This window comes from Arachis hypogaea, chromosome 14, assembly GCF_003086295.3.
Source record: "Arachis hypogaea cultivar Tifrunner chromosome 14, arahy.Tifrunner.gnm2.J5K5, whole genome shotgun sequence".
NCBI classification, from domain to species: Eukaryota; Viridiplantae; Streptophyta; class Magnoliopsida; order Fabales; family Fabaceae; genus Arachis; species Arachis hypogaea.
The window spans coordinates 114060567-114088155 of record NC_092049.1 but is presented as its reverse complement, the minus strand read 5'-3'; the positions used below and the strand labels follow the sequence as shown (position 1 = coordinate 114088155).

The following is a 27589-nucleotide window of genomic DNA, read 5'->3' as shown; positions in this document are numbered from 1 at the left end:
ACAATGCTTCTTGTTTTCTGAATGAATGCTTGAACAGTGCATATGTCTTTTGAAGTTGTTGTTTAAGAATGTTAAATATGTTGGCTCTTGAAAGAATGATGATAAGGAGATATGTTATTTGATAATCTGAAAAATCATAAAAATGATTCTTGAAGCAAGAAAAAGCAGCAAAGAGCAAAGCTTGCAGAGAAAAAAAAAGAAAAAAAAATAGGCGAAAAAAAATAGAAAGAAAAAGAAAAAGCAAGCAGAAAAAAGCCAATAATCCTTAAAACCAAAAGGCAAGGGCAAATAAAAAGGATCCCAAGGCTTTGAGCATCAGTGGATAGGAGGACCTAAAGGAATAAAATCCTGGTCTAAGCTGCTAAACCAAGCTGTCCCTAACCATGTGCTTGTGGCGTGTAGGTGTCAAGTGAAAACTTGAGACTGAGCGGTTAAAGTCAAGGTCCAAAGCAAAAAAAAAAGAGTGTGCTTAAGAACCCTGGACACCTCTAATTGGGGACTTTAGCAAAGCTAAGTCACAATCTGAAAAGGTTCACCCAATTATGTGTCTGTGGCATTTATGTATCCGGTGGTAATACTGGAAAACAAAGTGCTTAGGGCCACGACCAAGACTCATAAAGAAGCTGTGTTCAAGAATCATCATACTGAACTAGGAGAATCAATAACATTATCTGAACTCTGAGTTCCTATAGATGCCAATCATTCTGAACCTCAATGGATAAAGTGAGATGCCAAAACTATTCAAGAGGCAAAAAGCTATAAGTCCCGCTCATCTGATTGGAGCTATGTTTCGTTGATAGTTTGGAATTTATAGTATATTCTCTTCTTTTTATCCTATTTGATTTTCAGTTGCTTGGGAACAAGCAACAATTTAAGTTTGGTGTTGTGATGAGCGGATAATTTATACGCTTTTTGGCATTGTTTTTAGTATGTTTTCAGTAGAATCTAGTTACTTTTAGGGATGTTTTCATTAGTTTTTATGTTAAATTCACATTTCTGGACTTTACTATGAGTTTGTGTGTTTTTCTGTGATTTCAGGTATTTTCTGGCTGAAATTGAGGGACTTGAGCAAAAATCAGATTCAGAGGTTGAAGAAGTACTGCTGATGCTGTTGGATTCTGACCTCCCTGCACTCAAAATGGATTTTCTGGAGCTACAAAACTCAAAATGGCGCGCTTCTAATTGCGTTAGAAAGTAGACATCCAGGGCTTTCCAGCAATATATAATAGTCCATACTTTGCCCGAGTTTAGACAACGCAAACTGGCGTTCAACGCCAGCTCTCTGCCCAATTCTGGCGTTCAGCGCCAGAAACAAGCTGCAAAGTGGAGTTCAACGCCCAAACTGGCACAAAAGCTGGCGTTCAACTCCAAGAAGGACCTCTACACGTGCAACACTCAAGCTCAGCCCAAGCACACACCAAGTGGACCCCGGAAGTGGATTTATGCATCAATTACTTACTTCTGTAAACCCTAGTAGCTAGTTTATTATAAATAGGACTTTTTACTATTGTATTAGAGATATTTGGATCATCCTGGATTGTATTCTGATCCTGTGATCACGTTTTGGGGGCTGGCCTCTCGGCCATGCCTGGACCTTTCACTTATGTATTTTCAACGGTAGAGTTTCTACACTCCATAGATTAAGGTGTGGAGCTCTGCTGTTCCTCAAAGATTAATGCAAAGTACTACTGTTTTCTATTCAATTCATCTTATTTCACTTCTAAGATATTCATTCGCACTTCAACCTGAATGTGATGAACGTGACAATCATCATCATTCCCTATGAACGCGTGCTTGACAACCACTTCCGTTCTACATTAGATTGAATGAGTGTCTCTTAGATCTCTTAATCGGAATCTTTGTGGTGTAAGCTAGAATGATGGCGGCATTCAAGAGAATCCGGAAAGTCTAAACCTTGTCTGTGGTATTCCGAGTAGGATTCAATGATTGAATAACTGTGACGAGCTTCAAACTCGCGATTGCTGGGCGTAGTGACAGACGCAAAAGGAGGGTGAATCCTATTCCAGCATGATCGGGAACCTCAGATGATTAGCCGTGCCGTGACAGGGCATCTTGGACCATTTTCACAAGAGGAGGGGATGTAGCCATTGACAACGGTGATGCCCTTGCATAAAGCCAGCCATAGAAAGGAGTAAGACTGATTGGATGAAGACAGCAGGAAAGCAGATATTTAGAGGAACGAAAGCATCTCTATACGCTTATCTGAAATTCTCACCAATGAATTACATAAGTGTCTCTATCCCTATTTTCTGTTTATTTATTAATTATATTCGAAAACTCCATATCCATCTTATATCCGCCTGACTGAGATTTACAAGGTGACCATAGCTTGCTTCATACCAACAATCTCCGTGGGATCGACCCTTACTCACGTAAGGTTTATTACTTGGACGACCCAGTGCACTTGCTGGTCAGTTACACAGAGTTGTGAACCATGGTATTGGCATCATGTTTTTGGCGCCATTGCCAGAGAAAGAAAGAGCAATGAATTTTACATAATTAAAGTGTAATCACGATTCCGAGTCAAAAACTTGGTGCACGAATTGTGAATCACACTTTTCACAACGCGTACCACTAACCAGCAAGTGCACTGGGTCGTCCAAGTAATACCTTACGTGAGTAAGGGTCGAATCCCATGGAGATTGTTGGTTTGAAGCAATCTATGGTTATCTTGTAATTCTTAGTCAGGAAGTCAACTATATTTATCAGTTGAATTGCGAATAAACAAGAGAGCATGGATTAAAGGTTACTTGTTATGCAGTATGGAAAATATGTTGGAGTTTTGGAGATGCTTTATCTTCAGAAATTCTGCTTCCCTCTGTTTCTGATTCACGCACGCACGTCCTCCTATGGCAAGCTGTGTGTTGGTGGATCACCGTTGTCAATGGCTACCATCCATCCTTCTAGTGAAAAGGGTCCAAGTGCGCTGTCACCGCACGACTAATCATCTGCAGGTTCTCAATCTTACTGGAATAGGATTTACTATCCTTTTGCGTCTGTCACTACGCCCAGCACTCACGAGTTTGAAGCACGTCACAGTCATTCAATCCCAGAGTCCTACTCGGAATACCACAGACAAGGTTTAGACTTTCCGGACTCTCATGAATGCCGCCATCAATCTAGCTTATACCACGAAGATTCTGATTAAGAGATCTAAGAGATACTCATTCAATCTAAAGTAGAACGGAAGTGGTTGTCAGGCACACGTTCATAGGTAATGATGATGATTGTCACGTTTATCACATTCAGGTTGAAGTGCGAATGAATATCTTAGATAGGAACACGCATGTTGAATAGAAAACAGAAATACTTGCATTAATTCTTCGAGACACAGCAGAGCTCCTCACCCCCAACAATGGAGTTTAGAGACTCATGCCGTCAAAAAATACAAAGTTTTGATCTGAAATGTCATGAGGTACAAAATAAGTCTCTAAAAGTTGTTTAAATACTAAACTAGTAGCCTCAGTTTACAAAAAATGAGTAAACTATGATGGATGGTGCAGAGATCCACTTCTGGGGCCCACTTGGTGTGTGATGGGGCTGAGACTTAAGCAATTCACGTGCATAAGACTGTTTTGGATGTTCAACGCCAGTTTTGGACCCTTTTCTGGCGTTGAACTCCAACTTTTGATCCTTTTCTGGCGCTGGACGCCAGAATTGGGCAGAGAACTGGCGTTGAACGCCAGTTTATGTCATATATTCTTGAGCAAAGTATGGACTATTATATATTTCTGGAAAGCCCTGGATGTCTACTTTCCAATGCAATTGGAAGCGTGCCATTTCGAGTTCTGTAGCTCCAGAAAATCCACTTTGAGTGCAGGGAGGTCAGAATCCAACAGCATCAGCAGTCCTTTTTCAGCCTGAGTCAGATTTTTGCTCAGCTCCCTCAATTTCAGCCAGAAAAAAGTAAATTACCAATTCCACCCTCAATTTCCTAAAACGCTGACAAAAATAACCTCCACTTTTATTAACGACAGAAATACACTTAAAATATTGAAAAACGCTACAAAAATACCCGACAGTAAATAAAAATCTATTCTGTTAACAGAATTGGCTGAGCTGTCAAATGAATTCCGTTACACCTCTTCCTCTGCTTTTTCTTCATTCTCCCTCACTCCCTCCCTCCCCAATGCAACTACAACAAAAATAAACATCATCTGCTATCACTCTTTTCCTCCCTCAAACCTCTCAGAAGCTGCTGCAAGCTGCAACAACAACAACAACAACATATCTCAGTCACTCCGAAATTGCAACAACGACAACAACATCATCTTCCTAGCTGAAGCTCCTGCAACAACATCTTCCTCATTATTTCTCTCCTGAAATACGATGTCGCCTCTTCTTCCACGGTTTCTCTTCCTCAAGTACGACAATGGTCTTGCTCTGTCATTTTGCTTATCCACTTCTCCTTCTTCGATTCTTCTCTCTCGCCGCCTCTCTCTTTTTCTCTCCTTGTTGTTCTGCTTCTCTCTCCCCTCAACAACGGAACCTGCGGTGATACTGTCCTCTCCTTCCGTCCTCCTCACTCCCTAAAGCAATTACAACAACAATAAGCAATATCTCAGTTACTCCCTCCCTCTTCCAAACCTCCCAGAATAGACCTTACGCCTCACCCTCTTCATCTCAGCCACAGTAATAATCAGCCATAATTAGTAATAATCATCCATAATCAGCAATTCTACAATTTTCATTATATTTTTTTTAATAATCTAATAAAAATAGAATCTAAAGAGAAAGAATAACAAAGAGAGAAGCTGAAGAGAGAGCTCCTCACTGCCCTAGAGAGAGGGACTATCCACTGTTGGCTTACTGCGAGAGAGGAGAGTAAGGCACTGCAAGATAGGTTTCTGACAGCAATGGAGGGGCGGCGAGCAAGCAGTGACGGCGATGGAGAATCTGAGAGGAAAGATCGAGAGATCTGCTAAGAGAGTGAAGAGGACAAGGAATTGTGAGATCCTCTTCTAACGACAACAGAAGGGCAGCGCGTATGCAACAGTGGCAACAACGAGGTTCTGCCGTTGAAGACAAAGAGACAACGGCGTGAGTTGATGAGCAATTATTTTGTGTGTTGGAGAAATGAAAGTGAGAAGAAGGGAGAAGAAAAAAACAAGCGGGGAGTGAGGTGTGAGAGCGTGAGATAGAGAAGATCGGAAGGCAGCAGCCATAGATTTAGAGTGAGAGTGAAGAGGGTGAGGTGTAAGGTCTTTCTGGGAGGTTTGGGGAGGGAGGGAGTGAGGGAGAATAAAGGAGAAGCAGAGGAAGGGGTGTAACAGAATCCGTTTGACAGCTCAGCTAACTCTATTAACGGAATAGATTTTTATTTACAGTCGAGTATTTTTGTAGCATTTTTTAATATTTTAGGTGTATTTTTGTCGTTAACAAAAGTGGAGGTTATTTTTGTCAGCGTTTTGATAATTTGAGGACGGAATTGGTAATTTACTCATTTTTATTTACAGTCGGGTATTTTTGTAGCATTTTTTAATATTTTAGGTGTATTTTTGTCGTTAACAAAAGTGGAGGTTATTTTTGTCAGCGTTTTGATAATTTGAGGACGGAATTGGTAATTTACTCGCCAGAAAAATACCTGAAATTACAGAAAAACACACAACTCATAGTAAAGTCCAGAAATATGAATTTTTCCTAAAAACTAATGAAAATAAACTAAAAACTAACTAGAATATACTAAAAACTATATAAAATTAACACCAAAAAGCGTATAAAATCTCTGCTCATCACAACACCAAACTTAAACTGTTGCTTGTCCTCAAGCAACTAGACAAATAAAATAGAAGACTAATAGGTCAAGAAGCAATAATATCTCAGAGTTTTTGAGTGAAGCTCAGATTCTAATTGGATGAGCGGGACTAGTAGCTTTTTGCTTCCGAACAGTTTTGGCATCTCACTTTATCCATTGAAGCTCAAAGTGATTGGCATCTATAGGAACTCAGAATTCAGATAGTGTTATTGATTCTCCTATTTCAGTATGATGATTCTTGAACACAACTATTTTATGAGTCTTGGCCGTGGCCCTAAGAACTTTGTTTTCCAGTATTACCACTGAATACATAAATGCCACAGACACATAATTGGGTGAACCTTTTAGATTGTGACTCAGCTTTGCTAAAGTTCCCAATTAGAGGTGTCCAGAGTTCTTAAGCACACTCTTCTTTATGCTTTGGACCTTGACTTTAACCGCTCAGTCTCAAGTTTTCACTTGACACCTTCACGCCACAAGCACATGGTTAGGGACAGCTTGGTTTAGCCGCTTAGGCCAGGATTTTATTCCCTTTAGGCCCTCCTATCCACTGATGCTCAAAGCCTTGGGATCCTTTTTATTACCCTTGCCTTTTGGTTTTAAGGGTTATTGGCTTTTTCTGCTTGCTTCTTTTTTTTTTTTTCAAGCTTTGTTCTTTGCTGCTTTTTCTTGCTTCAAGAATCATTTTTATAATTTTTTAGATTGTCAATAACATGTCTCATGTTCATCATTCTTTCAAGAGCCAACATATTTAACAGTCTTAAACAACAAATTCAAAAGACATATGCACTGTTCAAGCATTCATTCAGAAGACAGAAAGCATTGCCACCACATGTAACTAATTAGAATTTTTCTTATTAAAAACTCGAAATTTTATTTCCTCTTATTCAAAAGATCTACTATCTTATTCATGTTTGCTGATGATGAGAAAAATAAATTATAACTTAATTGGAGATAAAATCAAAATAGATACTAATTACTACTATATGACTCCTAAGGTAAACTTCTATAATGACACTATCACAGAGTTAAAGAAAAAATTGGAATTTAACAACCTTTGTTCTGGGAAGTGGATGTTCCTCTGATCTGTGGGGTGCTTGGTCCTTCAAGAGATAACTTCTGGCACTTCAATTCCCTTAAGTCACGCCCTTGCTCCTCTTGTTCTTTAAACATATAGGTAAGAATTTGACTGTGTTCCTTTTGTTCTTTTATTATTTGTTCCATAGCTTCCCGTATCTTGGTAACAGACGTCTCAAGATACTCCCAGTATTCAGATTGAGGGATTTCTGGGAGAAATTCCTGTGTTTTCTTCTTGATGGGATCATCTTGTGCTTGTTGTTTTTCCATTGATGCTTTGGTGATTGGTTTCTCAACTGAGATATACTCAGTTATTCCCATCCTTACTCCAACGTCCTTGCGGAGCAGAGAAATCACGCTTGGATAAGCCAACCTGGTCTCTTTAGAATTTTTGTTAGCAATTTTGTAGAGTTCAGCTGAGATCAGCTGATGAACTTCCACTTCTTTTCCCATCATGATGCAATGGATCATCACTGCTCTTTTAATAGTGACTTCAGAATGGTTGCTAGTGGGCAGCAGAGAATGCCCAATGAAGTCCAGCCATCCTCTGGCGACTGGTGTGAGATCTTCTCTTTTGAGTTGATTTGGTGGTCCACCTGGCTCCAGGGATACATATATCCTCTAGAATCTTGTCCAGGCCCTTGTCTGTTCTCATCATTCTCCTGTTGAAGGAGTCTGGATCATCTTTCAGCTGAGGTAGCTTTAAGATCTCCCTGATCCTGTCAGGGTGGGTATGAACAATCTTTCCTCTGACCACGGTCCGATAGTCATAGAAAGCAGTCCCAGATAGTTTCTGCTTGTCTGTTTGCCACATATTAGCATAGAACTCCTGGACCATGTTCCTCCCCACTTTCGTTTCAGGATTAGCTATGACTTCCCAGTTCCTGATTCGAATTTGCTCCTGGATCTCGGGATATTCATCTTCTTTCAGATCGAATCTAACTTCCGGGATCACTGATCTCAGACCCATTATTTTGTAATAATGGTCTGAATGTTCTTTAGATAAGAACTTCCCTTGATTCCAAAGTGGTTTTGGAGCGCTCTCTTTCTTGCCTCTTGAAGTGGGTTGTTTTCCCTTAGGAGCCATGATTTTAGTGATCACGGATAAACACACCAAACTTAGAGGTTTGCTTGTCCTCAAGCAAAAGAAAAGAAAGGAGAGAGATAGAAGGAGAGCTAGGTGCAATTGATGATGGAGGGGGGAAAGGCCGAACCCATATTTAAAGGGAAGGGGGTGGGTTCGAAAATTTTAGAAAAGATATGATAAAAAAGATTGATTTGGAAAAGATAAGATAGAAGATATAATAAGAGAGGATATAGTTAAAAAAAGATATGAAAAATTTTTGAAAAAGATAAATCTAGATTTTGAAAAAGATAATGTGGAGATTTGAAAAAGATATTGATTAGTTGAAAAGATTTTAGAGTGAAAAAGATAGATTTGTTTTTAGAAAAGATTTGAAAAGAGTTGGATTGAATTTGAAAAGAGGATTGGTGCTTATGGATTAAGATACATTTGATATTTTTAAAGTAGGATTTTTGGAAATTGGAAATTTTAGAAATCAGGGTTCTTAACATGTTCATGTAAAAAAATCATGAATTGAAACATGAAAATCAAAATTAAAATGAAAAATATGAAGAAAAAATGAATTTACCTCCTCCCCACCATCCTGGTGTTTGAACGCCCAAACGCTGCATGTTTTGGACGTTCAACGCCCAAATGCTGCCTGTCCTGCGCGTTCAACGCCCAGCTGCTGCCTCATTCTGGCGTTGAATGCTAGGAACTCCTTTGTCACTGGGCGTTTTTTCTGAACGCCCAGGACGCTGTAAATCTGGCGTTTAACGCCCAGATGGCTATCCTTACTGGCGTTCAACGCCCAGTGGATGCTTATTTTGGGCGTTGAACGCCCAAAACAGAGTCTTACTGGCGTTTTCTTGCCAGTGAGCTCTTTTTCTCTGTTTTGTATGCAGAATCCTTCTGTAACCCTGTAAACTTATATAATTGACTCTTTACCTTAGGATCAATGAACTTTATATAAACAAATAAAAATAAAAATAGAAATAGGGAAAAATGCTTCGAGGTTTGATGCCCCATGGCTGGGTTGCCTCCCAGCAAGCGCTTCTTTATTGTCTTTAGCTGGACCTTGCTGAGCTTTTAATCTAGCTTCAGCCTTGAGCACTCTTGCTCAACGTTGCCTTCAAGATAGTGCTTGATTCTCTATCCATTGACAATGAACTTCTTATCAGGATTAATATCTTGAAGCTCCACATAACCATATGGTGATACACTTGTAATCACGTATGGTCCCCTCCACCGGGATTTCAATTTCCCGGGGAATAGCCTGAGTCTAGAGTTAAACAGTAGAACTTTCTGTCCTGGTTCAAAGATTCTAGATGACAGCTTTCTGTCATGCCACTTTTTTTATTTCTCTTTATAAAGCTTGGCATTTTCGAAAGCAGTGAATCTGAATTCCTCTAGCTCATTTAGCTGGAGCAATCTTTTTTCTCCTGCCAATTTGGCATCAAAGTTTAGGAATCTGGTTGCCCAGTAGGCTTTATGTTCCAGTTTCACGGGCAGGTGACATGCCTTACCATACACAAGTTGGTATGGAGAGGTCCCTATAGGGGTCTTGAATGCTGTTCTGTAAGCCCACAGAGCATCATCCAAGCTTCTTGCCCAATCCTTTCTACGGGTACTTACAGTCCGTTCTAGGATTCTTTTTAGCTCTCTATTAGAGACTTCAGCTTGTCCATTAGTCTGTGGATGATATGGAGTCGCCACCTTGTGGCGAATCCCATACCGAACCATGGCAGAGTAAAGCTGTTTGTTGCAGAAGTGAGTGCCTCCATCACTGATTAGTACTCTAGGGACACCAAACCTGCTAAAGATATGTTTCTGGAAGAACTTCAGCACTGTTTTAGTATCATTGGTGGGTGTGGCAATGGCCTCAACCCATTTTGATACATAGTCAACTGCCACCAGAATATAAGTGTTTGAGAATGATGGTGGGAAAGGTCCCATGAAGTCAATTCCCCATACGTCAAACAACTCAATTTCCAAGATTCCTTGTTGAGGCATGGCGTAACCATGAGGCAGATTACCAGCTCTTTGGCAACTGTCACAGTTACGTACAAACTCTCGGGAATCTCTATAGAGTGTGGGCCAATAGAAGCCACATTGGAGGACCTTGGTGGCTGTTCGCTCGCCTCCGAAATGGCCTCCATATTGAGATCCATGGCAATGCCGTAGGATTCTCTGTGCTTCTTCTCTAGGTACACACCTACGGATTATTCCGTCTGCACATCTCTTAAAGAGATAGGGTTCATCCCACAAGTAGTACTTTGCATCAGTAATTAATTTCTTCTTTTGTATCCTGTAGTACTCCTTGGGTATGAACCTTGCAGCTTTATAGTTTGCAATATCGGCAAACCATGGTGTTTCCTGAATGGCAAATAAATGCTCATCCGGAAAAGTCTCAGAGATCTCAAGAGAGGGGAGGGGCGTCCCTTCTACTGGCTCTATCCGGGACAGATGATCAGCCACTTGGTTCTCTGTCCCTTTTCTGTCTCTTATTTCTATATCAAACTCTTGCAGAAGCAACACCCATCTGATGAGCCTGGGTTTTGAATCTTGCTTTGTGAGTAGATATTTAAGAGCAGCATGGTCAGTATACACAATCACTTTTGATCCTACTAAGTATGATCTGAACTTATCAATGGCGTAAACCACTGCAAGTAATTCTTTTTCTGTGGTTGTGTAATTTTTCTGAGCATCATTTAAAACGCGGCTAGCATAATAAATGACATGCAGAAGCTTGTCATGCCGCTGTCCCATTACTGCACCAATAGCATGATCACTGGCATCACACATTAGCTCAAAGGGTAATGTCCAATCTGGTGCAGAAATAACTGGTGCTGTGACCAGCTTAGCTTTCAGCATTTTAAACGCCTGCAGGCACTCTATGTCAAACACAAATGGCGTGTCAGCAGCTAGCAGATTGCTTAGAGGTTTTGCGATTTTTGAAAAATCCTTTATAAACCTTCTATAGAATCCTGCATGCCCCAGAAAGCTTCTGATTGCCTTAACATTGGCAGGTGGTGGTAATTTTTCAATTACCTCTATTTTTGCTTGATCCACCTCTATTCCTTTGTTAGAGATTTTATGCCCAAGGACAATCCCCTCAGTCACCATGAAGTGACATTTTTTCCAGTTTAAAACTAGGTTGGTCTCTTGGCATCTCTTCAGAACAAGTTTCAGGTGATCAAGACAGGAGCTGAATGAGTCTCCATATACTGAGAAGTCATCCATGAAGACTTCCAGAAATTTTTCCACCATATCAGAAAAAATAGAGAGCATGCATCTCTGGAAGGTTGTAGGTGCATTACACAGCCCAAATGGCATCCTCCTATAAGCAAACACTCCAGATGGACATGTGAATGCTGTTTTCTCTTGATCCTGGGGATCTACTGCAATCTGGTTATAGCCTGAGTAGCCATCCAAAAAGCAGTAGTAATCATGACCTGCTAGTCTTTCTAGCATCTGGTCTATGAATGGTAAAGGAAAATGATCCTTCCTGGTGGCTGTATTGAGCCTTCTGTAGTCAATACACATGCGCCACCCTGTAACTGTTCTTGTAGGAACCAGTTCATTTTTTTCATTATGAATCACTGTCATACCTCCCTTTTTTGGGACGACTTGGACAGGGCTCACCCAGGGGCTATCAGAAATAGGATAAATAATCCCAGCCTCTAGTAATTTGGTGACCTCTTTCTGCACCACTTCTTTCATGGCTGGATTCAGCCGCCTCTGTGGTTGAACCACTGGTTTAGCATTATCCTCCAATAAGATTTTGTGCATGCATCTAGCTAGGCTTATGCCCTTAAGGTCACTTATGGACCACCCAAGAGCTGTCTTGTGTGTCCTTAGCACTTGAATAAGTGCTTCCTCTTCCTGTGAATTTAAAGCAGAGCTTATGATCACTGGAAAAGTGTCACCTTCTCCCAGAAATGCATATTTCAAGGATGGTGGTAATGGCTTGAGCTCAGGTTTAGGAGGTTTTTCCTCTTCCAGAAGAAATTTCAGAGGCTCTTTCATGTCCTCTGAATCCTCCAAATCAGGCTGAACATCTTTAAAGATGTCTTCCAACTCCGATTCGAGACTCTCAGCCATGTTGATCTTATGCTGAGAGTCTCGAATCAGAGTTGGAAGACATCTTTAAAGATGTTCAACCTGACTTGGAGGATTCAGAGGAAATGAAAGAGCCTCTAAAATTTCCTCTGGAAGAGGAAAAACCTCCTAAACCCGAGCTCAAACCATTACCACCATCTCTGAAATACGCATTTCTGGGAGAAGGTGATACTTTTCCAGTGATCATAAGCTCTGCTTTAAATCCACAGGAAGAGGAAGCACTTATTCAAGTGCTAAGGACACACAAGACAGCTCTTGGGTGGTCCATAGGTGACCTTAAGGGCATAAGCCCAGCCAGATGCATGCACAAAATCTTATTGGAGGATAATGCTAAACCAGTGGTTCAACCACAGAGGCGGCTAAATCCAGCCATGAAGGAAGTGGTGCAGAAAGAGGTCACCAAATTACTAGAGGCTGGGATTATTTATCCTATCTCTGATAGCCCCTGGGTGAGTCCTGTCCAAGTCGTCCCAAAAAAGAGAGGCATGACAGTGATCCATAATGAAAAAAATGAACTGGTTCCTACAAGAACAGTTACAGGGTGGCGCATGTGTATTGACTACAGAAGGCTCAATACAGCCACCAGAAAGGATCATTTTCCTTTACCATTCATAGACCAGATGCTAGAAAGACTGGCAGGTCATGATTATTACTGCTTTTTGGATGGCTACTCAGGCTATAACCAGATTGCAGTAGATCCCCAGGATCAAGAGAAAACAGCATTCACATGTCCATCTGGAGTGTTTGCTTACAGAAGGATGCCATTTGGGCTGTGTAATGCGCCTGCAACCTTCCAGAGATGCATGCTCTCTATTTTCTCTGATATGGTGGAAAAATTTCTGGAAGTCTTCATGGATGACTTCTCAGTGTATGGAGACTCATTCAGCTCCTGTCTTGATCACCTGAAACTAGTTCTAAAAAGATACCAAGAGACCAACCTGGTTTTAAACTGGGAAAAATATCACTTTATGGTGACTGAAGGGATTGTCCTTGGGCATAAAATCTCAAATAAGGGAATAGAGGTGGATCAAGCAAAAATAGAGGTAATTGAAAAATTACCACCACCTGCCAATGTTAAGGCAATTAGAAGCTTTCTGGGGCATGCAGGATTTTATAGGAGGTTTATAAAGGATTTTTCAAAAATCGCAAAACCTCTGAGCAATCTGCTAGCTGCTGACACGCCATTTGTGTTTGACACAGAGTGTCTGCAGGCGTTTGAAATGCTGAAAGCCAAGCTGGTCACAGCACCAGTTATCTCTGCACCAGATTGGACATTACCATTTGAGCTAATGTGTGATGCCAGTGATCACACCATTGGTGCAGTATTGGGACAGAGGCATGACAAGATTTTGCATGTCATTTATTATGCTAGCCGCGTTTTAAATGATGCCCAGAAAAATTACACAACCATAGAAAAAGAATTGCTTGCAGTGGTTTATGCCATTGACAAGTTCAGATCATACTTAGTAGGATCAAAAGTGATTGTGTATACTGACCATGCTGCTCTTAAATATCTACTCACAAAGCAGGATTTTCAAAACCCAGGCTCATCAGATGGGTGTTGCTTCTGCAAGAGTTTGATATAGAAATAAGAGACAGAAAAGGGACAGAGAACCAAGTGGCTGATCATCTGTCCCGGATAGAGCCAGTAGAAGGGACGTCCCTCCCCTCTCCTGAGATCTCTGAGACTTTTCCGGATGAGCATTTATTTGCCATTCAAGAAACACCATGGTTTGCAGACATTGCAAACTATAAAGCTGCAAGGTTCATACCCAAAGAGTACAACAGGCAACAAAAGAAAAAATTAATTACTGATGCAAAGTACTACTTGTGGGATGAACCCTATCTCTTTAAGAGATGTGCAGACGGAATAATCCGTAGGTGTGTGCCTAGAGAAGAAGCACAGAGGATCCTATGGCATTGCCATGGATCACAATATGGAGGCCATTTCGGAGGTGAGCGAACAGCCACCAAGGTCCTCTAATGTGGCTTCTATTGGCCCACACTCTATAAAGATTCTCGAGAGTTTGTACGTAACTGTGACAGTTGCCAAAGAGCTGGTAATCTGCCTCATGGTTACGCCATGCCTCAACAAGGAATCTTGGAGATTGAGTTATTTGACGTATGGGGAATTGACTTCATGGGACCTTTCCCACCATCATTCTCAAACACTTATATTCTGGTGGCAGTTGACTATGTATCAAAATGGGTTGAGGCCATTGCCACACCCACCAATGATACTAAAACAGTGCTGAAGTTCCTCCATAAACATATCTTTAGCAGGTTTGGTGTCCTTAGAGTACTAATCAGTGATGGGGGCACCCACTTCTGCAACAAACAGCTTTACTCCACCATGGTTCGGTATGGGATTCACCACAAGGTGGCGACTCCATATCATCCACAGACTAACAGACAAGCAAAAACTATCTGGAACTGCTTTCTGTGAATATCGAACCATGGTCAGAGGAAAGATTGTTCATACTAACCCTGACAAGATCAGAGAGATCTTAAAGCTACCTCAGCTGAAAGATGATCCAGACTCCTTCAACAGGAGAATGATGAGAACAGACAAGGGCCTGGATATGATTCTAGAGGATATATGTATCCCTGGAGCCAGGTGGACCACCAACACAAAGGGTGTTCCAAATCAACTCAAAAGAGAAGATCTCACACTAGTCGCCAGAGGATGGTTGGACTTCATTGGGCATTCTCTGTTGCCCACTAGCAACCGTTCTGAAGTCACTGTTAAAAGAGCAGTGATGATCCATTGCATCATGATGGGAAAAGAAGTGGAAGTTCATCAACTGATTTCAACTGAATTCTACAAAATTGCTAACAAAAATTCTAAAGAGGCCAGGTTGGCTTATCCAAGCTTGATTTCTCTGCTCTGCAAGGACGCTGGAGTAAGGATGGGAATAACTGAGTATATCTCAGTTGAGAAACCAATCACCAAAGCATCAATGGAAAAACAACAAGCACAGGATGATCCCATCAAGAAGAAAACACAGGAATTTCTCCCAGAAATCCCTCAATCTGAATATTGGGAGTATCTTGAAACATCAGTTACCAAGATGCAAGAAGCTATGGAACAAATCATAAAAGAACAGAAGGAACAAAGTCAAATTCTTTGCTATCTGATTAAAGAACAAGAGGAGCAAGGGCGTGACTTGAGGGATTTGAAGCGCCAGAAGTTATCTCTTGAAGGACCAAGCACCCCAAAGATCCGAGGAACACCCGTTTCCCAGAACTAAGGTTGTTAAATTCCAATTTCTGCTTTAACTCTGTGATAGTTGTCGTTATAGGAATTTACCTTAGAAGTCATATGGTAGTAATTAGTGTCTATTATGATTTTATCTCCAATTAAGTTATAGTTTATTTTTCTCATCATCAGCAAACATGAATAAAATAGTAGATCTTTTGAATAAGAGGCAATAAAATTCGAGTTTTTAATAAGAAAAATTCTAATTAGTAACATTTGGTGGCAATGCTTTCTGTCTTCTGAATGAATGCTTGAACAGTGCATATGTCTTTTGAATTTGTTGTTTAAGACTGTTAAATATGTTGGCTCTTGAAAGAATGATGAACATGAGACATGTTATTGATAATCTGAAAAATCATAAAAATGATTCTTGAAGCAAGAAAAAGCAGCAAAGAACAAAGCTTGCAAAAAAAAAAAGCAAGCAGAAAAAGCCAATAACCCTTAAAACCAAAAGGCAAGGGGCAAATAAAAAGGATCCCAAGGCTTTGAGCATCAGTGGATAGGAGGGTCTAAAGGAATAAAATCCTGGCCTAAGCGGCTAAACCAAGCTGTCCCTAACCATGTGCTTGTGGCGTGAAGGTGTCAAGTGAGAACTTGAGACTGAGCGGTTAAAGTCAAGGTCCAAAGCAAAAAGAAGAGTGTGCTTAAGAACCCTGGACACCTCTAATTGGGGGCTTTAGCAAAGCTGAGCCACAATCTGAAAAGGTTCACCCAATTATGTGTTTGTGGCATTTATGTATCCAGTGGTAATACTGGAAAACAAAGTGCTTAGGGCCACAGCCAAGACTCATAAAGTAGCTGTGTTCAAGAATCATCATACTGAAATAGGAGAATCAATAACACTATCTGAATTCTAAGTTCCTATAGATGCCAATCACTCTGAGCTTCAATGGATAAAGTGAGATGCCAAAACTGTTCGGAAGCAAAAAGCTACTAGTCCCGCTCATCTAATTAGAATCTGAGCTTCACTCAAAAACTCTAAGATATTATTGCTTCTTGACTTATTAGTCTTCTATGTTATTTGTCTAGTTGCTTGAGGACAAGCAACAGTTCAAGTTTGGTGTTGTGATGAGCGGATATTTTATACGCTTTTTGGGGTTAATTTCATATAGATTTTAGTAGGTCTTAGTTGGTTTTTAGTTTATTTTCATTAGTTTTTAGGAAAAATCCACATTTCTGGACTTTACTATGAGTTTGTGTGTTTTTCTGTAATTTCAGGTATTTTCTGGCTGAAATTGAGGGAGCTGAGCAAAAATCTGATTTAGGCTGAAAAAGGACTGCTGATGTTGTTGGATTCTGACCTCCCTACACTCAAAATGGATTTTCTGGAGCTACAGGACTTCAAATGGCGTGCTTCTAATTGCGTTGGAAAGTTGACATCCAGGCCTTTCCAGCAATATATAATAGTCCATACTTTACTCAAGGATAGATGATGTAAACTGGCGTTCAACGCCAGTTCTCTGCCCAATTCTGGCGTCCAGCGCCAGAAAAGGATCAAAAGTTGGAGTTCAACGCCACAAAAGGATCCAAAACTGGCGTTGAATGCCTAAAACAGCCTTATGCACATGAGAAGCTTTAGTCTCAGCCCCAGCAAACACCAAGTGGGCTCCAGAAGTGAATTTCTGCACTATCTATCATAGTTTACTCATTTTCTGTAAACCTAGGTTACTAGTTGAGTATTTAAACAACTTTTAGAGACTTATTTTGTATCTCATGACATTTTAGATCTGAACTTTGTACTCCTTGACGGCATGAGTCTCTAAACTCCATTGTTGGGGGTGAGGAGCTCTGCTGTGTCTCAATGAATTAATGCAAGTATTTCTGTTTTCCATTCAAACATGCGTGTTCCTATCTAAGATATCCATTCGCGCCTAATTATGGAGAAGGTGATGATTCATGACACTCATCACCTTCCTCAATCCATGAACGTGTGTCTGACAATCACCTCCATTCTACATCAGATTGAATGAATATCTCTTAGATTCCTTAATCAGAATCTCCGTGGTATAAGCTAGATTGATAGCGGCATTCATGAGAATCCGGAAAATCTAAACCTTGTCTGTGGTATTCCGAGTAGGATTCTGGGATTGGATGACTGTGACGAACTTCAAACTCGCGAGTGCTGGGCGTAGTGACAGACGCAAAAGGATAGTAAATCCTATTCCGGTACGACTGAGAACCTGCAGATGATTAGCCGTGCGGTGACAGCGCAACTGGACCCTTTTCACTGGAAGGATGGATGGTAGCCATTGACAACGGTGATCCACCTACACACAGCTTGCCATAGGAGGACGTGCGTGCGTGAATCAGAAGATAGAGGAAAGCATATATTCAGAAGACAAAGCATCTCCAAAACTCCAACCTATTCTCCATTACTGCATGATGAGCGGATAATTTATACGCTTTTTGGCAATGTTTTTAGTATGTTTTCAGTAGAATCTAGTTACTTTTCGGGATATTTTCATTAGTTTTTATGTTAAATTCATATTTCTGGACTTTACTATGAGTTTGTGTATTTTTCTGTGATTTCAGGTATTTTCTGGCTGAAATTGAGGGACTTGAGCAGAAATCAGATTCAGAGGTTGAAGAAGGACTGTTGATGTTGTTGGATTCTGACCTCCCTGCACTCAAAATGGATTTTCTAGGACTACATAACTCAAAATGGCGCGCTTCCAATTGCTTTGGAAAGTAGACATCTATGGCTTTCCAGAAATATATAATAGTCCATACTTTGCCCGAGTTTAGACGATGCAAACTGGCGTTCAACGCCAGCTCTCTGCCCAATTCTGGTGTCCAGCGCCAGAAACAAGTTGCAAAGTGGAGTTCAACGCCCAAAATGGCACAAAAGCTGGCGTTCAACTCCAAGAAGGACCTCTACACGTGCAACACTCAAGCTTAGCCCAAGCACACACCAAGTGGGCCCCGGAAGTGGATTTATGCATCAATTACTTACTTTTGTAAACCCTAGTAGCTAGTTTATTATAAATAGGACTTTTTACTATTGTATTAGACATCTTTGGATCATCTTTGGATCCTGGATTGTATTCGAATCCTGTGATCACGTTTTGGGGGCTGGCCTCTCGGCCATTCCTGGACCTTTCACTTATGTATTTTCAACGTAGAGTTTCTACACTCCATAGATTAAGGTGTGGAGCTCTGTTGTTCCTCAAAGATTAATGCAAAGTACTACTGTTTTCTATTCAATTCATCTTATTTCGCTTCTAAGATATTCATTCACACTTCAACCTGAATGTGATGAACCTGACAATCATCATCATTCCCTATAAATACGTGCCTGACAACCACTTCCGTTCTACATTAGATTGAATGAGTGTCTCTTAGATCTCTTAATCGGAATCTTCGTGGTGTAAGCTAGAATGATGACGGCATTCAAGAGAATCTGGAAAGTCTAAACCTTATCTGTGGTATTCCGAGTAGGATTCAATGATTGAATGACTGTGACGAGCTTCAAACTCGCGATTGCTGGGCGTAGTGACAGACGCAAAAGGAGGGTGAATCCTATTCCAGCATGATCGGGAACCTCAGATGATTAGCCGTGCCGTGACAGGGCATCTTGGACCATTTTCACAAGAGGAGGGGATGTAGCCATTGACAACGGTGATGCCCTTGCATAAAGCCAGCCATAGAAAGGAGTAAGACCGATTGGATGAAGACAGCAGGAAAGCAGAGATTCAGAGGAACGAAAGCATCTCTATACGCTTATCTGAAATTCTCACCAATGAATTACATAGGTGTCTCTATCCCTATTTTCTGTTTATTTATTAATTATATTCGAAAAATCCACATCCATCTTATATTCGCCTGACTGAGATTTACAAGGTGACCATAGCTTGCTTCATACCAACAATCTCCGTGGGATCGACCCTTACTCACGTAAGGTTTATTACTTGGATGACCCAGTGCACTTGCTGGTCAGTTACACAGAGTTGTGAACCGTGGTATTGGCATCATGTTTTTGGCGCCATTGCCAGGAAAAGAAAGAGCAATGAATTTTACATAATTAAAGTGTAATCACGATTCCGCGTACCAAGTTTTTGGCGCCATTGCCGGGGATTGTTCGAGTTTGGACAACTGACGGTTCATCTTGTTGCTCAGATTAGGTAATTTTCTTTTTGTTTTGTTTTCAAAAATTTTTCTTTTGTTTTCGAAAATAATAATAATAATAATAATAATAATAATAATAATAATAATAATAATAATAATAATAATAATAATAATAATGTTTTCAAAAATAAATTATTCTATGGCTTCAAAACTTTCAAGAATGAATTCTAGAGTTTCATGGTAACATGTTGAATCCTATCTGGCTGAAAAGCCATACCCAAACTCCTTTGGGATTGGTCTTCAACTAATCACCTCAATGGATGTAAATCCATTCTAAAGCTTGACTGGCTATTAAGCCATGTCTGACCCTCAGATTGGAGCTTTAGACTAAAGAGTACAAGATTCCTGGAATTCATATTAAAGATTTTGAAATCCTTATTTTTCTTTTTTTTCAAAATGATTTTCGAAAAAATTAAAAGAAAATACAAAAAAATTAGAAAATCATAAAAATCAAAAATATTTTTGTGTTTCTTGTTTGAGTCTTGAGTCATGTTATAAGTTTGGTGTCAATTGCATGTGCATCTTGCATTTTTTTCGAAAATTCATGCATTCATAGTGTTCTTTATGATCTTCAAGTTGTTCTTGGTAAGTCTTCTTGTTTGATCTTTGCATTTGCATGTTTTGTGTCTTTTCTTGTTTTTCATATGCATTCTTGAATTCTTAGTGCCTAAGCATTAAAGAATTCTAAGTTTGGTGTCTTGCATGTTTTCTTTGCATAAAAAAAAATTTTCAAAAATGTGTTCTTGATGTTCATCATGATCTTCATAGTATTCTTGGTGTTCATCTTGACATTCATAGCATTCTTGCATGCATTCATTGTTTTGATCCATAACTTTCATGCATTGCATCATTTTTCTTGTTTTTCTCTCTCATCATAAAAATTCAAAAATCAAAAAAATATATCTTTCCATTTTTCTCTCTTAAATTTTTGAAAATTAGATTTGACTTCTTCAAAAATTTTTAAAATCTAGTTGTTTTTATGAGTCAAATCAAATTTTCAATAAAAAAATCTTATCTTTTTCAAAATCTTTTTCAAAAATCAAATCTTTTTTTTCAATTTTTTTTGTTATTTTCAAAAATTTTCAAAATATTTTTCAAAAATCTTTTTCTTAATTTTACATCATATTTTCGAAAATAACATCATCAATTAATGTTTTGATTCAAAAATTTCAAGTTTGTTACTTGTTTGTTAAGAAAGATTCAAACTTTAAGTTCTAGAATCATATCTTGTGATTTCTTGTGAATCAAGTCATTAATTGTGATTTTAAAAATCAGATCTTTTTCAAAACTAATTTCAATCATATCTTTCTATCTTTTTCAAAGTTTGATTTCAAAATATCTTTTCTAACTTCTTATCTTCTTATCTTTTTAAAAATTAATTTTCAAAATTTGTTTCAACTAACTAACTAACTTTTTGTTTGTTTCCTATCTTTTTCAAAACCACCTAACTAACTCTCCCTCTCTAATTTTCGAAAATATCTTCCCTCTTTTTCAAAAATTCTTTTTAATTAACAAATTATTCTAATTTTTTTTCGAAAAAAAATCACTAACCATTTTTCAAAAACAATTTTCGAAAATTCCCTCTCTCTCTTTTCGTCTCCTTTTCTTCCACTCACCTAAAGGGAACCTCTATAGTTGGGTAAAAAGGATCCCTATTATTATTATTTTTCTGTGCCCTCTTCTTTGTCATATGAGCAGGAGCAAGGACAAGAACATTCTTGTTGAAGCAGATCCAGAACCTGAAAGGACTCTGAAGAGAAAACTAAGAGAAGCTAAATTACAACTATCCAGCAAGCACCTGTCAGAAATTTTCGAATAGGAAGAGGAGATGGCAGCCGAAAATAATAATAATGCAAGGAGGATGCTTGGTGACTTTACTGCACCTAATTCCAATTTACATGGAAGAAGCATCTCCATTCCTGCCATTGGAGCAAACAACTTTGAGCTGAAACCTCAGCTAGTTTCTCTGATGCAGCAGAACTGCAAGTTTCATGGACTTCCATCTGAAGATCCTTTTCAGTTCTTAACTGAATTCTTGCAGATATGTGATACTGTTAAGACTAATGGAGTAGATCCTGAAGTCTACAGGCTCATGCTTTTCCCTTTTGCTGTAAGAGACAGAGCTAGAGTATGGTTGGACTCTCAACCTAAGGATAGCCTGAACTCTTGGGATAAGCTGGTCAAGGCTTTCTTAGCCAAGTTCTTTCCTCCTCAAAAGCTGAGTAAGCTTAGAGTGGATGTTCAAACTTTCAGACAGAAAGAAGGTGAATCCCTTTATGAAGCTTGGGAGAGATACAAAGGACTGACCAAAAAGTATTCTTCTGACATGCTTTCAGAATGGACCATCCTAGATATATTCTATGATGGTCTGTCTGAGTTATCTAAGATGTCATTGGATACCTCTGCAGGTGGATCCATTCACCTAAAGAAAACACCTGCAGAAGCTCAAGATCTCATTGACATGTTTGCTAATAACCAGTTTATGTACACTTTTGAGAGGAATCCTGTGAGTAATGGGATGCCTATGAAGAAGGGAGTTCTTGAAATTGATACTCTGAATGCCATATTAGCTCAGAATAAAATATTGACTCAGCAGGTCAATATGATTTCTCAGAGTCTGAATGGAATGCAAGCTGCATCCAACAGTACTCAAGAGGCATCTTCTGAGGAAGAAGCTTATGATCCTGAGAACCCTGCAATAGCAGAGTTAAAATACATGGGTGAACCATATGAAAACACCTACAATCCATCATGGAGAAATCACCCAAATCTCTCATGGAAGGATCAAAAGTCTCAACAAGGCTTTAATAATGGTGGAAGAAACAGGTTTAGCAATATGGTGCACGAAATTGTGATCTCCAGGCTCGAACAAATCCTGGTAATGGCTCCAGAGCTTGGTGCTCTGATCTCAATACATAATTGTCACAACTTCGATACAACTAACCAGCAAGTGCACTGGGTCGTCCAAGTAATACCTTACGTGAGTAAGGGTCGAATCCCACGGAGATTGTTGATATGAAGCAAGCTATGGTCACCTTGTAAATCTCAGTCAGGCAGATATAAAGTGATAATGGTGTTTTCGAATACTAAATAATAGAATGGGGATAGAGATACTTATGTAATTCATTGGTGAGAATTTCAGATAAGCGAATGGAGATGCTTTTCGTTCCTCTGAACCTCTGCTTTCCTGCTATCTTCATCCAGTCAGTCTTACTCCTTTCCATGGCTGGCTTTATGTGATACATCACCATTGTCAATGGCTACTTTCGGTCATCTCTCGGGAAAATGATCCAATGCCCTGTCACGGCACGGCTAATCGTCTGGAGGCATCACCCTTGTCAATGGCTTCATCTTATCCTCTCAGTGAATAATATGCTCACGCACCCTGTCACGGCACGGCTATTCATCTGTCGGTTCTCGATCATGCTGGAATAGGATTTACTATCCTTTTGCGTCTGTCACTAACGCCCTGCAATCGCGACTTAGGAGCTCGTCACATTCATTCAATCATTGAATCCTACTCGGAATACCACAGACAAGGTTTAGACTTTCCGGATTCTCTTGAATGCCGCCATCATTCTAGCTTACGCCACGAAGATTCTGGTTAGGAGATCTAAGAGATACTCATTCTAGCTTAATTCATGTAGAACAGAAGTGTTTGTCAGGCACGCGTTCATAAGGGAGAAGGATGATGAGCGTCACACATAATCATCACCTTCATCACGTTCTTGGGTGCGAATGGATATCTTAGAAGCGAAATAAGAAGAATTGAATAGAAAACAGTAGTACTTTGCATTAATCTTTGAGGAACAGCAGAGCTCCACACCTTAATCTATGGAGTGTAGAAACTCTACCGTTGAAAATACATAAGTGAAGGTCCAGGCATGGCCGAGATGGCCAGCCCCCTTGGTCTAAGAACAATGCGTTCAAAGATGATCCTAAGATCCTAAGATGATCAAAAGATGCCTCATACAATAGTAAGAGGTCCTATTTATAATAAACTAGCTACTAGGGTTTACATGAGTAAGTAATTGATGCATAAATCCACTTCCTGGGCCCACTTGGTGTGTGTTTGGGCTGAGCCTAAGTGTTGCACGTGCAGAGGCCATTTGTGGAGTTGAACGCCAGTTTCTCTGCCAGTCTGGGCGTTCAACTCTGGTTTTGGATCCTTTTCTGGCGCTGGATGCCAGATTTGGGCAGAAGGCTGGCGTTGAACGCCAGTTTACGTCGTCAATTCTTGGCCAAAGTATGGACTATTATATATTGCTGGAAAGCCCTGGATGTCTACTTTCCAACGCAATTGAAAGCGCGCCATTTCGAGTTCTGTAGCTCCAGAAAATCTACTTTGAGTGCAGGGAGGTCAGAATCCAACAGCATCAGCAGTCCTTCTTCTACCTCTGAATCTGATTTTTGCTCAAGTCCCTCAATTTCAGCCAGAAAATACCTGAAATCACAGAAAAACACACAAACTCGTAGTAAAGTCCAGAAATGTGAATTTAACATAAAAACTAATGAAAACATCCCTAAAAGTAACTAGATCCTACTAAAAACATACTAAAAACAATGTCAAAAAGCGTATAATTTATCCGCTCATCACAATAGCAAGCCTTTTCCATCATCCACTTAGCAACAGACAGAGAATTCTGAGCAGAATCCATCTAGCTTAGCAAATTTAGTCTCTGATCTATCTAAGGCCACTGTGAGTTTCATGAATGAAACAAGGTCTTCCATCAGAAATTTGGAAGCACAAGTGGGCCAGCTGAGTAAAAGGATCACTGAAATCCTTCCTAGTATCTCCCAAGCAATACAGAAGAGAATCCAAAAGGAGAGTGCAAGGCCATTGACATAAGCACCATGGCCGAACCTGTAAGGGAAGCAGAGGACGTGAATCCCAAGGAGGAAGACCTCCTGGGACGTCCAGTGATCAATAAGGAGCTTCCCTCTGAGGAACCTAAGGAATCTGAGACTCATCTAGAGACCATAGAGATTCCATTGAACCTCCTTATGCCATTCGTGAGCTCTGATGAGTATTCCTCTTCTGAAGAGAATGAGGATGTTACTAAAGAGCAAGCTGCCAAGTTCCTTGGTGCAATCATGAAGCTAAATGCCAAATTATTTGGTATTGAGACTTGGGAAGATGAACCTCCCTTGTTCACCAATGAACTAAGTGATCTGGATCAACTGACATTGTCTCAAAAGAGACAGGATCCTGGAAAGTTCATAATACCTTGTACCATAGGCACCATGATCTTTAAGGCTCTGTGTGACCTTGGTTCAGGAATAAACCTCATGCCCCTCTTTGTAATAGAGAAACTGGGAATCTATAGGGTGCAAGCTGCTAAAATCTCATTAGAGATGGCAGACAATTCAAGAAAACAGGCTTATGGACAAGTAGAGGACATGTTAGTAAAGGTTGAAGGCCTTTACATCCCTGCTGATTTCATAGTCCTGGATACTGGAAAGGAAGAGGATGAATCCATCATCCTAGGAAGACCTTTCCTAGCCACAGCAAGAGCTGTGATTGATGTGGACAGAGGAGAATTGATCCTTCAATTAAATAAGGACAACTTTGTGTTTACAACTCAAGAATCTCTCTCTGCATCCATGGAGAGAAAGCAGAAAAAGCTTCTCTCAAAGCAGAGTCAACCAAAGCCCCCACAATCAAACTCTAAGTTTGGTGTTGGGAGGCCACAACCAAACTCTAAGTTTGGTGTTGGGAGGTCTCAACAAAGCTCTGCACATCTGTGAGGCTCCATGAGAGCCCACTGTCAAGCTATTGACATTAAAGAAGCGCTTGTTCGGAGGCAACCCAATGTTTATTTATCTAATTTTATTTTTGTTTTTCATGTTTTCTTAGGTTCATGATCATGTGGAGTCACAAAATAAACGAAAAATTTAGAAATAGAATCAAAAATAGCGGAAGAAAAATCACACCCTGGAGGAAGCACCTGCCTGGCGTTCAACGCCAGAACAGAGCATGGTTCTGGCGCTGAACGCCCAAAATGGGCAGTATCTGGGCGCTGAATGCCCAAAATGGGCAGCATCTGGGCGCTGAACGCGAGAATTGCACCCTGGAGAGGAGCTGGCGCTGAACGCCCAGAACAAGCGTGGTTCTGGCGTTCAACGCCAGAAATGGGCAACAAATGGGCGTTGAACGCCCAAAATGGGCACCAACCTGGCGCTGAACGCCCAGAGTTGTGTGCAAGGGCATTTTACATGCCTAATTTGGTGCAAGGTTGTAAATCCTTGAACACCTCAGGATCTATGAATCTCACAGGATCCCCACCCACCTCACCCTCCCTCTCTCCATTCATGATCATCCCTTCTGTTTTCCATTCACCATTCACATCCATACACACATCCCTCCATCTCCTCCATATCTTCTTCTTCTTCATCTATTCTTTCTTCTCTTGCTCGAGGGTGAGCAAAATTATAAGTTTGGTGTGGTAAAAGCATAAGCTTTTTGTTTTTCCATTAACATTAATGGCACCTAAGGCCAGAGAAACCTCAAGAAAGAGGAAAGGGAAGACAAATGCTTCCACCTCTGAGCCATGGGAGATGGAAAGATTCATCTCACAAGCCCATCACTAAGAAAAGGATGGAGCAAACAAGAGAGCACATTCATGAATCTCAACAGGCACATGAAGAAGCTCATCATCAAGAAATCCCTAAGATACATCAAGGGATGCACTTGCCTCCACAGAATTATTGGGAGCAAATCAACACTTCCCTAGGAGAATTAAGTTCTAACATGGGACAACTAAGGGTGGAACATCAAGAGCACTCCATCATCCTTCATGAAATAAGAGAAGATCAAAAAGCAATGAGGGAGGAGCAACAAAGACAAGGAAGAGACATAGAAGAGCTCAAGGACATAATTGGTTCCTCAAGAAGGAAACGCCACCATCACTAAGGTGGATTCATTCCTTGTTCTTATTTCTTCTTTTTTTTCGTTTTCTATGTTATGTGCTTATCCATGTTTGTGTCTTCATTACATGATCATTAGTATTTAGTAACTTTGTCTTAAAGTTATGAATGCCCTATGAATCCATCACCTCTCTTAAATGAAAAATGTTTTAATTCAAAAGAACAAGAAGTACATGAGTTTCGAATTTATCCTTGAACTTAGTTTAATTATATTGATGTGGTGACAATGCTTCTTGTTTTTTGAATGAATGCTTGAACAGTGCATATGTCTTTTGAAGTTGTTGTTTAAGAATGTTAAATATGTTGGCTCTTGAAAGAATAATGATAAGGAGACATGTTATTTGATAATCTGAAAAATCATAAAATGATTCTTGAAGCAAGAAAAAGCAGCAAAGAACAAAGCTTGCAGAGAAAAAAAAGAAAAGAAAATAGGCGAAAAAAAATAGAAAGAAAAAGAAAAAGCAAGCAGAAAAAGCCAAAGCTCTTAAAACCAAGAGGCAAGAGCAAAAAGCCAATAACCCTTAAAACCAAAAGGCAAGGGCAAATAAAAAGGATCTCAAGGCTTTGAGCATCAGTGGATAGGAGGACCTAAAGGAATAAAATCCTGGTCTAAGTGGCTAAACCAAGCTGTCCCTAACCATGTGCTTGTGGCGTGTAGGTGTCAAGTAAAAACTTGAGACTGAGCGGTTAAAGTCAAGGTCCAAAGCAAAAAAAACAAAAGAGTGTGCTTAAGAACCCTGGACACCTCTAATTGGGGACTTTAGCAAAGCTGAGTCACAATCTGAAAAAGGTTCACCCAATTATGTGTCTGTGGCATTTATGTATCCGGTGGTAATACTAGAAAACAAAGTGCTTAGGGCCACGGCCAAGACTCATAAAGAAGCTGTGTTCAAGAATCATCATACTGAACTAGGAGAATCAATAACACTATCTGAACTCTGAGTTCCTATAGATGCCAATCATTCTGAACCTCAATGGATAAAGTGAGATGCCAAAACTATTCAAGAGGCAAAAAGCTATAAGTCCCGCTCATTTGATTGGAGCTATGTTTCATTGATAGTTTGGAATTTATAGTATATTCTCTTCTTTTTATCCTATTTGATTTTCAGTTGCTTGGGGACAAGCAACAATTTAAGTTTGGTGTTGTGATGAGCAGATAATTTATACGCTTTTTGGCATTGTTTTTAGTATGTTTTCAGTAGAATCTAGTTACTTTTAGGGATGTTTTCATTAGTTTTTA

The 27589-nt window shown here is 39.9% G+C and overlaps 1 non-coding gene across 1 annotated transcript; it reads right to left on the bottom strand.

The window, feature by feature from the left end:
- Nucleotides 1-21646: 21646 nt before the first annotated feature.
- LOC112745794 (small nucleolar RNA R71) lies at nt 21647-21754 on the bottom strand. Its single transcript, XR_003173705.1, has one exon. It is a non-coding gene; the product is annotated as a small nucleolar RNA R71 (small nucleolar RNA).
- Nucleotides 21755-27589: the final 5835 nt, after the last annotated feature.